This window comes from Aquarana catesbeiana, linkage group LG12 (genome assembly GCF_042186555.1).
Source record: "Aquarana catesbeiana isolate 2022-GZ linkage group LG12, ASM4218655v1, whole genome shotgun sequence".
Lineage (NCBI taxonomy): Eukaryota > Metazoa > Chordata > Amphibia > Anura > Ranidae > Aquarana > Aquarana catesbeiana.
In genome coordinates this window covers 168,819,575-168,831,519 of record NC_133335.1, presented here as the reverse complement: position 1 = coordinate 168,831,519, position 11,945 = coordinate 168,819,575, and the positions used below count along the sequence as shown (strand labels likewise).

At 43.3% G+C, this 11,945-nt stretch overlaps 1 long non-coding RNA gene across 1 annotated transcript; it reads left to right on the top strand.

Moving 5' to 3' along the window:
- The first annotated feature begins 7,191 nt into the window (after window positions 1-7,191).
- On the top strand, window positions 7,192-11,730 carry LOC141113223 (uncharacterized). Its single transcript, XR_012236747.1, has 2 exons — window positions 7,192-7,246; window positions 11,490-11,730. It is a non-coding gene; the product is annotated as an uncharacterized lncRNA (long non-coding RNA).
- Window positions 11,731-11,945: the final 215 nt, after the last annotated feature.

Genomic DNA, 11,945 nt, shown 5'->3' with positions numbered 1-11,945 from the left:
AAACAGTGCTTTGTTGCTGACTTAGTATACAGGCCTGAATGATGCAATTTCACAAGGCAGCATTCATTTTAGAGCACAATTTCCCAAGCAGACGTATGCCTATTCCAAGAGGTTGCCAACCTATGTGGAACCACTCATTTTTGTGTTGAGACAGCCCTGTTGCCTACTGCCTATACTTGTCTTCTCTCAGCTGCCTGCATTGATGGTGCTGCCTCCAATTAGGTAAAAAGACACGCAAGATAGCAGCCAGAGTCTTCACTAATGATAGAAGTTGAAATTCGTGAACAGAAAAATGTCCATGATTAGGAAATCTGGCAGCCTTTAGGTTTAACGTTAAAGGTTAAAGTGCAAAACTGGCCACCAGAAAAAGAAATACACCTTCAGTGGAGCCTCCTACACTGCAAGGGTTAAATGCTCATTAAGTCTAGGGATAGAGGAAAAAGCTGCAATACTTACCCTATTCCTCACTATTCCTCACTCTAGCAACCTTCCTTCATGTTGTGCGACCAGTCCAGTGAAGCCTCTATTCTAAGGAACTCTAGCTGGCAGTCGCACTCTCAGGAGCTTCTTGTAATAAAGACCAGTCACTGCTGCTCCCTCTCCTTGTACAAGGTGAAAGGTTTTGTATCCACCCCTTCCTGTAGTTCTCTGAAGGCAACCTGTAGTGGGTGGGGACTGCTAGATCTTGTTCACAGCTTTGCCCTCTGCAAAGCCTATGTGCTACACAGTCATGATGCCACTATTTCTATAAGGTAATATTGTACTGCCCTAAGTATTCCATTAGTCTTCTTTTCATAATAGATAAGCATCATTTTGTTGTTTGTTGTTTTTTTCTTAACCACTTGCTGCCCGCCATATAGCAAAATGACAGCGGCAAAGTGGTTTCAATATCCTGACCGGACGTTATATGACGTCCGGCAGGATATCAACCCGTTGTACGCCCACGGGGGCGCGCATCGCGGCGATCGTTGTGGCGGGGTGTCAGTCTGACACCCCGCAACACCGATCTAGGTAAAGAGTCTCTGATGGAATCAACAATAACAATTTTTTATGATCACAGTGTAAACAGGAAGAGCCGGTGATCAGCTTTTCCTCACTCGCGTCTGTCAGACGCGAGTAGAGGAGAGCCGATCGGATGCTCCTCTGACAGGGGGGTCTGCGCTGATCAATGATCAGCGCAGCCCCCTCCCCCGAGGATGCCCACACTGGACCACCAGGGATGCCACTAGGACCACCATGGATGCCACCACTAGTCACCACCAGGTATGCCACCCTAGACCACCAGGGATGCCAATCAGTGCCCACAATGGATGCCAATCAGTGCCCACAATGGGCATCACTGATTGGCAGGCATTATTGTTTGGCACTGATTTGCATTCATCAGTAACATTTATTAGTGTACAGTGCCGCCTTTCAGTGCCCATCCGTGCCGCCTATTAGGGCCGCCTTTCAGTGCCGCATATTAGTGCCCATCATCAGTGCCACCTCATCGGTGCCCATCAATGCCGCCTTATCAGTGCCCGTCAGTACAGCCCCATCAGTGCCCATCAGTGAAGGAGAAAAATTACTTATTTACAAAGTTTTGTAACAGAAACAAAAAAAAACATTTTTTGTTCAAAATTTTCAGTCTTTTTTTTTATTTAGCAGAAAATAAAAATCCCAGAGGTGATCAAATACCACCAAAAGAAAGCTCTATTTGTGGGAAAAAAATGATAAAAATTTTGTTTGGGTACAGTGTAGCATGACCGCGCAATTGTCATTCAAAGTGTGACAGTGCTGAAAGCTGAAAATTGGTCTGGGCAGGAAGGTGTATAAGTGCCCTGTATTGAAGTGGTTAAATACCCTATGAGAGGCAGTTTTTGTTTGGGTATTCAGACAAATGCAGGTCCTGCTGCTGTCTGAATACAATAGCTGTCAAGGGAGATTCCTGCATTATGCTGCGTACACACGACCGGTTTTGCCATCGGAATAAACTCCGAAGGTTTCTCCAACAGAATTCCACTCAAGCGGTCTTGCCTACACGTGGTCAAACCAAAGTCCGACCAAAGTCTGACCGTCCAGAACGAGGTGATGTACAACACTTACGACGGGACTAGAAAAAGGAAGTTCAATAGCCAGTAGCCAATAGCTTCCGTCTCGTACTTGCTTCAGAGCATGCGTCGTTTTTGGTACATCGGAACAGCATACAGACAAGCGGTTTTCCCGATAGTAATTGGTTCGGTCGGAAATATTTAGAACATGTTCCATTTCTAGGTCCGTCAGAATTTTAGGGGAAAAAAAAGAGCGATGAGGCACACACGCGATCGGAATAGACGATGAAAAGATTCCGTCTGACTTTTTCTGTCGGACATTCCGCTCATGTGTACGCGGCTTTAGACTTCTCTTGATCAGCTCGCAGGCTGCACAAGAGAAATCTATGTGTATATTGTCAGCTTAAAGTGTAACTTAATTGTATCTGAGCACCACAAACTGAAAAACGGTATTTAATTATTTTTTATATTCAATGCAAACTCGCCCATTCAACCATGTCTTCATTCTTTTATTTTTGTGAGAAATCACTTTGAAAAACACCCCCTAGCATTTCTAGCTGCGCCATCTTGAATAAGAGCAGATGATTCATGTAGCATTTACTTCCTATTAGCTCAAACATGCAGGCAGGTGTGCTTAGCTGAGAAAGCTCCTCCTCTAGATGAAGGGAGAAAAAAAACCCATGAAGACTCAGGGGATGTATGACATCATCTTGGCCTAGGCCAGAAACCAGGAAGCAACTCAAGAAATATAAATATGATATACCTTTCTATCTATTTAATACAGCTAGCACAATAACGATAAAAAATCGTTATTGTTGATTTAGAGAGTTTAGTTCTGCTTTAATAGAGGCTCTCCCCTAACCTTGGAAAGATCTTGTCCTACTTTCTGCTGTGGCAAGGAAGTGAAGGGAGATCTCCAAGACAACATTTAGAAATGTTTCTTACAAGATTTACACATTTCTCCCAAGATTCACGTGTTTTTCTAAATTAATTCAACTTAAAAATATATAAATCCTAGGAAAACATTTATAAATAGTCCCCATGATGTTTAATATCATATATATCATTTTTCATTCATAAGTTTTGATGTTCACAAACATTTGAAGCTCCCTTACAGTATATCACACAAAAAAAAAATAAAAAAAGCTGGCAAGGCTCCAGTGCTACTCCTGCCTATTAAAATACAATAAATTCAGAATGCCTGTTTTAAATCACAGTAGAATATCTGTATAGATCTGTAAAGCTGGCCACAAACAAAAAATCTTTGTATTGTCTAGGTGGAATGTTAGAAAAATAAAAATATCTTGCAATGGAAATGTAAGAAAAATAATTAAAAGAAGGGATTTTTATGTGCATAGCCACCTTTAAAATATACATAAGTCTAAAAGAATTCTCAAAGTTATTTAGTTACTGTTTCCTACAAGCTCACTGAGTTTTATTAAAGGCACATTAAGCAGGCAGTATCATTACATTTTATGCACTATTCTGTCCCTTATGGAAGTGCAGCTATGAGGTCGGACTGGGTGTCCCCACCCCTCTATGGCAGGTGGGTAGGAAGGAGACGTCTGCTTCATAACGGTTTCTTGTCTCGGTTGCGGGCACTTTCTTGAGAAAAGCGGTGGCAAGAGGAATAGAGAGGGAGAGGAGCCAGGTCAACCTCCCATCCCTCTGCATTCCTTTTGCTGCTGCTTGTTTTGGAAAGTGCTTCGAGTCGGGACAAGCAGTCATTGGGGAAGCAGCCATCTCCTATCTAGCTATGTTGTTGGGCCAGCCAGGGGAAAAAGAGGCCCAAACTGACATCATAACTACACTTTGGAAGTACCTAGCACCATGGGACAAAGTAATACATGTACTTTGCATCATAGGGGATAGAATAGTAACAAAAAATTGTATTGATACTTCTGCCTTATCAGCCATTCTCAACCAGGGTTCCTCCAGGTTGCCAGGGGTTCCTTGAGCTGTGTATGATTGACCCCCTTTTCATTGTGCCTACATAGATCTGACACTAGTGATCGTTCTAGGTGTCTTGTAAGGGTGGCATTCTGACCACCAAAGTAAGGGAGGGGAATTCTTCCTACTGACCACCAATGTAAGGGGGGAATTCTCATTACTGACCACAAATGTAAGGGGCATTTTTCCCATTGATACTGTCAGGGCTGGGCTCAGCCCTTCCTTCTCTGAGCTGGCCGCTCAGCTGTCTGCTAATTGCCAGCTCCTATCTCTCCACAGTGACTCACCTGTTGATGATATCCTGCTCGTCAGTCCTGCCTACTTAAGCCGTCCAGCTCAGATGATCTCTGCCTTCGCCTTGGTCACATCTCTAGAGACGCTCTCCTGTGTTCCTGTTAAAGACTTGCTTGGCTGACATTCCTTCTGGTTCAAGATCCTGCTTGCTGTTCTACTACGCTCATCTCTGGCTCCCTGACGTTTTGGCTTGTCTGACTATCCCTTCCGGTTCCTGAACTTTGGCTATGTTTTGACTACGTTTACTCTGTTTACCTTTTTTTATTATTAAACAAGTGAGATTTAACTGTACTTCTGTCTCAGTCTGATTCATGGTTTCTGACAGATACCCAACTAATTTGTTTTAGAAAGGGTTCCCTGAGACATTGCCTGACCTTATTTTAGGGATTCCTCTGGAGTAAAAAGGTTGTGAATGGCTGCTGGATATAGTCTTTTCAATGTTTTTTTAGATATAGAAGTGCATTTTACAATTGTCTGTTTGTTAGTCATTAAAAACAATACACTCCATTTGTGGCTGATATTTTAGCTCAACAGTTGTAAATCAGAGAGGTTGGTGGGTTTTTGCAGTTGCTAATCTGCCCTTCCTCTAAGAAATAATCTACAATCATTTATGTTTAATACAATAAAAAGAATATAACATAGCAAACTTTCTTGAAATGTGAAAGTTGTATCAAACATGACTTTAAAGCTGAAATTGCAGTCAATGGTACAGTCTGTACAGCAGAGGGAGAAGCCTAACAAGGAACCAATTAGATGTGCTACATTACAAGGAGCCTTGCTAATAGGAGGGCAGAGCAGAGTGACAGAGAGATGACCTCAGGCTGGGGGTGAGTAAGTAAAAATGCACTTGCACCAGAGAAAGATCAGGTCCATTGCCCTGCTAGACAGGGTAGTGCTGTGGGGCACAGCTGTGTAGATCTCAGGACTAGATGGATGTGAATACAAATCCTTTGGCAGGCAAGACAGTTCTGTATATTTAGTTGTTTACCCGGAGTTCAGCTTTAAACCCCAACTGAATATTTTGTTTAAAAAAAACAAACAATAGATTCTAGGTACCTCAAAAGAACAGGTGAGTAAAGTGCTCCAGTTCATTTACTTTGGGGAAAAAAGCCAAAGTCTGGGTAGAAAAACCTGCTCCCTGTCAGTATGCTATAGAGAAGGACCCTTGCTCACTGTATGCAGTAATCTATCTTCAGAGGTCTGACCCCTGCAAAGTCAGCAGGGTTATACTCGACAATCAGCAAAACACATTCAGCTCAGTGTACATTTAATAGAAAACTGCAAACCAGCAGGTACATGTGTGTTATTGCAGAAGACACACAGTTTGACGATGAAGTCATGATCCCCATCCAAACTAATCAGGGAATGCTTTGTATTCATTGGAAAAAATACAAGGCTTTCTTTAAGGCTCAGTTCACACTGGAACCGGCTGCGGATCGCACAGGAACACTGTGCGTCCCCATTCTCTGGTTCAGGGATGAATCAGGGCCAAATCTTTGCCTGAATTTGGCCCTGAAATGGAGCCAAAGACGCACAGAGTTTCTGTGCAGTGCGCTCCGCAGCCGCACCGGAGATATGTGAACCGGCTCCATAGAGAGCCGGTCACATTCTCCTGCTATGCGAATTGGATGCGGGGAAACCCACATCCAATTTACATAATGTGAACCCAGCCTGAATTGCAGCCAAGCGACCACCTGTTTACTATGCAGAAGGGCAGTTGATCTTGTGGATCCAGTAGACTGCCGCTACCACTTTAGTAGATAAAAAAAACTACTCACAAACATGTGGGGAAAAATTTGCAATACAAATGATCTCCAAATGACAGCAATTAGTTGACTGACAAACAGACTCCAGATGGTAACAAGGGAGATATCAAGGGCCACTGCCGGCTGACGCGTTTCGAAGGGGTAAAAAGACATCTAAGGATAATGCACGAGGCTGGTGCACCCTCTTTTTTTTTTTTTTGACTATTAGGATACCTCCTAATATATCCTTCTATACCTCTATCCTTGAGGACAGCAAGGCCTGAGGCACATTCCACCACAAACTTTAGTCCACCAGGTAACTCACTTGTGCGCAGGAGTGTTTGTCTTTCTACTTTCACTATAGTAGCCCTGACTACTACAGTGATTTGCAGCTTCCACAGGGATTGGTCAGGTATGAGATATAATTACTTGCATTGTTCCAAGCTGAAATAATACTACCATAGTATAAAAATCATAACTAAACTTTAGCTATATATTAGGGGTCATAGTAAAATAAAGGCATCATTCACTTCTGTGAGTGTCAAATGCTAAGACGACTGGAGTGGAAGGGAGGTAGGAGGCACAGACTGCTGGGAGGGGCGTATACTACCACCTGTATTGCAGAGTAGTGACATTTGCATTTGTTTAGGAACCTAAAGCAGCCTATTAATGATTTGGTTTTCTGTCCTTCCACCATGGGGAAAAGAAAGAAAAGCACTCGATTACCCCATCAACATAGTCGTGGTAATGGGGGAATGCCTCCAGCAGCACTATTGGGTCCTGCCAGCGGGGGGAAGGGGTACGAAAGGGGGGGGGCGCAGGGAGCCTTCCTGGCTGGTAGAACACAATGATTAGTGCTAGAGGCTATAGCCACCAGCAGTAAATCACATGTAAAACAATCTGACAAACTGATTGTACCCAAGTCCATCGATGAGTCGACTTGGGTACAATCAGCCTGCCCATAGATGGATCTAATTTCGATCCATGTGTGGCTGGCCTAACAGAGTCTCATTAGCTAAATACTGCAGTAACGGCTTGGTAATATGTGTTTGCTGAAAATGTAATATACCTCCCCGTCTTGCGTAGTAAAAACTCCAATAATTACTTAGTGATTTTTATAAGAATGCACTTGGTTATCCAAAAAAAAAAAAACTTGTGTTCCCTTGGGTTTCTGCAGGTCTTGTCATTAGCTGTTTGCACCCCATGTTCAGTATGAGTAGTGAAGTGGTAAATGTGGAATACGCCTAATAACTGAAGTTTGCTTAGAGATCATATTTTGTTAAAGTCATTGTATACCCTAATTTGTCATTTCTACCTACAGGTAAGCCTATAATAAGGCTTACCTGTAGGTAAAATTAATATCTCCTAAACCTGTATGGTTTAGGAGATATTCCATTTGCATGCAGCCGCTGACGTCAGCGGCGCATGCGCTCTGAATGCCCGGCTGAAGACTCCTGCGCGCATGCGCAGGAGTGGAACGCCAAGGGCAAGATGTCGGCTCCCTCGGTGTAGACCGGGCTACAATACGGGGGCTTCGATCCAAGATAAGTATTTCATAACGAGCTAGTATGCTGTGCATACTAGCTCATTATGTCTTTGCCTTGTAGGGTTTTTATTTTCTCTTTCTCTTTTTTTTTTTTTTTTTTTTTTAGATGTGTGGGTATACAACCTCTTTAAGGCCAGGTTCACATATGTGTGAATTGGATGCAGGTTTCTCCGCATCCAATTCGCATGACATGCGAGTCTGCCCGGCTCACAATGGAGCTGGTTCACACAGGTCCAGGGCGGCCTCGGCCCGCATTCCAAAAGGGTCCTGTTCAGATGCAAATTCAGGTAAAAGTTCAGACCTGAATCGCACCTGAACCGGTGAACAGGGATGCACCGGACCCCATGCTGGGAACCGTGGCCGCACATATGTGAACCCGACCTAAAACATGTTCTGGAATAGCAACCTTCACTTGGCTACAGCTATTAGATGAAGAAAACAAGTGACTTCTCTAACATACTAAAAAGGACCTTAAAGAATAGGTTCACCTTTTGGAGCATGTTACACATTAGACCCAAATTTAGGGTATAATGTGTAACATGCTCCAGGCCTGCCCCTGTGCACTCCCCCCCTTCCTTTTTCCCCATAATAGCACGTGGGGGAGCACCTGCTGCCAGTTTTTCACCCACACCTGCATCATTCTTTCACAGCAATATGTGAATGAATGATCTACAAGTCCACTGCTGAAGGCAGCTTGTAGTTCAAGGATGCTGATGAGTGCTCTTGTAGTTCTTTGACACTTCCTCCATCTTAATAACGGTCTTCCCATATGAAGGTACAGACAAGCAAGCTGGTGGCGGTGTCTGCAGGAGTCTAACTTTGCACTCTCAATCTACTGATCGTGGGTGCAATAATCTGCAGGCACATAAAAATGAAAAAAATGCAATTCCTGCAAAAATATGTGCATTTATTATTTTTTTCATAACCACTAGCTTCCCAGGCCAATTCTGACAATTCTATCACACATGTAAAAATCTGCATTTTTTTTTTTAGAAAATAACTTGGAACCCCCAGACATTATATATTTTTTAAGCAGAGGCCCTAGAGAATAAAATCAGTAGGCAACGTTTAAAAGCCTTTACAGGTTACCAGTTTAGAGTTACACAGGAGGTCTGGCCCTAGAATTATTGTTTTCACTCTGACGTTCCCGGTGATACCTCAGATATGTGGTGCGATCACTGTTTACATATGCATGCAGGATCAACGTGTGCGTTTGCCTTTGCGCATCAGCATTGGGGGGACGGGGCGTTGTTAAAAAAAAAAAATATATATATATATATATATATATATATATATATATATATAAAATATATATTTCAGGTACTTATAAAGCGCCGTCAATTTACGCAGCACTTTACATATACATTGTACATTCACATCAGTCCCTACCCTCAGGCTGGATTCACACCTATGCATTTTTAGTGCTTTTTGTATTTTGCAGATTTGCACTACAGAACGTGTTCCATAGGAAACCATGTTAAATGGACTGTAGTGCAAATCTGCAAAATGCAAAAAGCACTTATACTGCATAGGTGTGAATCCAGCCTCAAGGAGCTTACAATCTAAGGTCCCTAACTCACATTCATACATACTAAGGACAATTTAGACAGGATCCAATTAACCTACCAGCATGTCTTTGGAGTGTGGGAGGAAACCGGAGTACCCGGAGGAAACCCACGTAGGCACAGGGAGAACATGCAAACTACAGGCAGGTAGTGTCATGGTGTGTGTGTGTGTGTGTGTGTGTATATGTATGTGTGTGTGTGTATATATATATATATATATATATATATATATATATATTAGAGTGGTGTAGTAGTGGGTAGCACTTTCTCCTAGCAGTCGCTGGTTTGAATCCCAACCACGACACTACCTGTCTGGAGTTTGCATATGTGTATATATATATATATATATATATACACACACAGTGGTGTAGTGGGTAGCATGGGCAGTGGCTGCTCTTCTTTATGGAGAAGTCTGGGGTCTATTAGATTCCAGATCTCTCCTCTGGCCTTCAAAGCAGCTGTCACGTACCTGGTTGGTGAGCCTGACATGCAGAGGAAGGCCTCTCATAAAGCTCCGGCTCGAGGGCCACCGATAGTGAGACAGCAGCCACTGGAGTACGGCGAGGTAAGAGCGCCTAGGATCAGTGCACTGGTCTGTGCGGGTTGTAGCCAGGATTGGCTGGTAGCAGGCACATGAGACAGCAGACAAGCTGGCAGGCTTGGCAGATGACAGACTGTGGATGCACGAACAGGAAGCAGGGACCTGAAGATGCTGAGCTGGACTGTAGGAGCCGTAGCAGGCTGGAAGCAGGGTCAGACAAGCCGGGTCGGTAACGGGCGGGCATATCAGACATAAACAGAAGGTGGCAGCGTAGTCGGGTCACTGGCAGGGTTGGCAACAGATGCAGGATTAACAGGAGCAGCAGGCAGAAACTGAGTCTGAGATAAGCCAGGGGTCGGAGCAGGTAGCAGACTAGAATAGTCGGAAGCAAGCCGTCTACATCAGAAGTCAGACACAGGAATCAAGAACATACACAAATGTTATAGACCAAGCAGCAATTAGTCATCACTGAAGCTCCGTTTAAAAAAAGGCCATTTGGGGCCAATTTTGGTGACAGGCGCGCATACGCGAACACGCAGTCACGTTCGCACATGCGCATTCGCATATGTGCCCGTAACTGTTCGGCTCGTTCTTTGTTTGCGCCTGTGCACATGTGTATGCCTGGAAACGGCAGCTGTAATATGCAGACAACTTTCCTGACAGCAGCAGATCAAACTAAGACCGGTTTTACCCGCTGTTTCACAAGGTGGTCACTGTTTGTAAAGTAACTTAATCATTATTGCTTCTGGTTTCTGACATCACACAGTGGCAGGAACAATATCAGTTCATCTCACTGTGTCTGGGGAAACCAATGCCATCGGTCATATCCCCGATCGGATGGGAGGGCCTGGTAAAGGCAGTAGGGGAGTGGGACCCCTTTCCGCCACCTGTAAAAGTAATCCAGAGACTGCATAGCCGCGTGGATCACTTTTACTACATAGAGATTTGCCTGCTTGAAAAAAATTATACCGGGATCATAGTTGTAGCCTCAACCATGATCCCATTATAAGGGCTTCAATACCAGGCCGTATATATACATAGGGTGGTGGTGGAGCGGTTAAAGGTGAATTTATCCATTAAGTCCAGTAACTTACAGGAATCAAAATGTATTTAAACCCAAAAACCAAAAATGCAATACATTGTAGCTTACCAGTCCTTAGATGTCGTGGCTATATTAGTTTTCCCTTTTCAAGCTTACTTTCTTATATTTTCACTTGATGTTTCTACTTTAACATATTCCCAGTCCTAAGTTGATAACACTCACTCACCCTTCTGTATAAAAACAACAGAAACAATATAAGACTACCTCTTTACCCCTCTTTTGTCAGCCAAACATTTTTTAAATTCTTCAAATCAATCTTATGATTTACAAACGTCAGCCTCCATGACGTCCAACCATGCAGCTAACATTGCTGGATCAGCAACACAGCTTCCTATGACACTTCTCCACCTGTTGCCTTCTCACTAATATGATCCGAACTGATGGATGGTCACTCCATCCAGTACCAGATCGCCCCTGGAATTCCTTTTTTTTATTAAAAAAATACTATTGTTACTTCATAAGGGGCAGATATTTACATAAATATGAATGCACATTTCAATATACACCTGCCCTGACTTGTGGATAAGTGATTGGAAGGGTGTCATTTCAGGCCTTTAAAACTGATACCATGACTCCAGCTAATCTTTTTGAAAGAATTAACAAGTCCATTAATTATTGACAAGTAACTTTGGTATAGGCTTGTAAAACTGTGCCCTAGAAGCAATAAACACAGTTCAGCGTGTAACCTACTATGTAACCTTACATTCCTTCTACAGTGCAATTACCTGGACTGTTACCTATACACCCACTGAGTACTCATTTCTGACAGTTCTGAATCCCATCCTGGTGCAGGAGGAGCGCAGAGGGGATTGGTGATCAGATCTCAGCATGACGCTGGAAAATCCTTGTGGCAAACAGGCACATGAGAGGCGCCAAGGACAAAGGTCCCTCACCCAGGTGACACGTAACAGATGGCTTTGTCTGCACAGAGATTAAAGGATTTTGCATGCATTAAAACTACTTGTGTGGATTTCTTGATTAATCACGTGAGGAGACCTGCTCATGTGAATAACCTATCAGTGGTTTGTACGCAGCATTATAACAAATGGAAAACAATACCAGCAAGTGTCCATACACAAATGGACAGATACATTATCATGACGTTACTACAACACCTTTCCAACACTTGAGCTGGCCATACATTATATAATTGTCTTATTCCATTTCCTTTA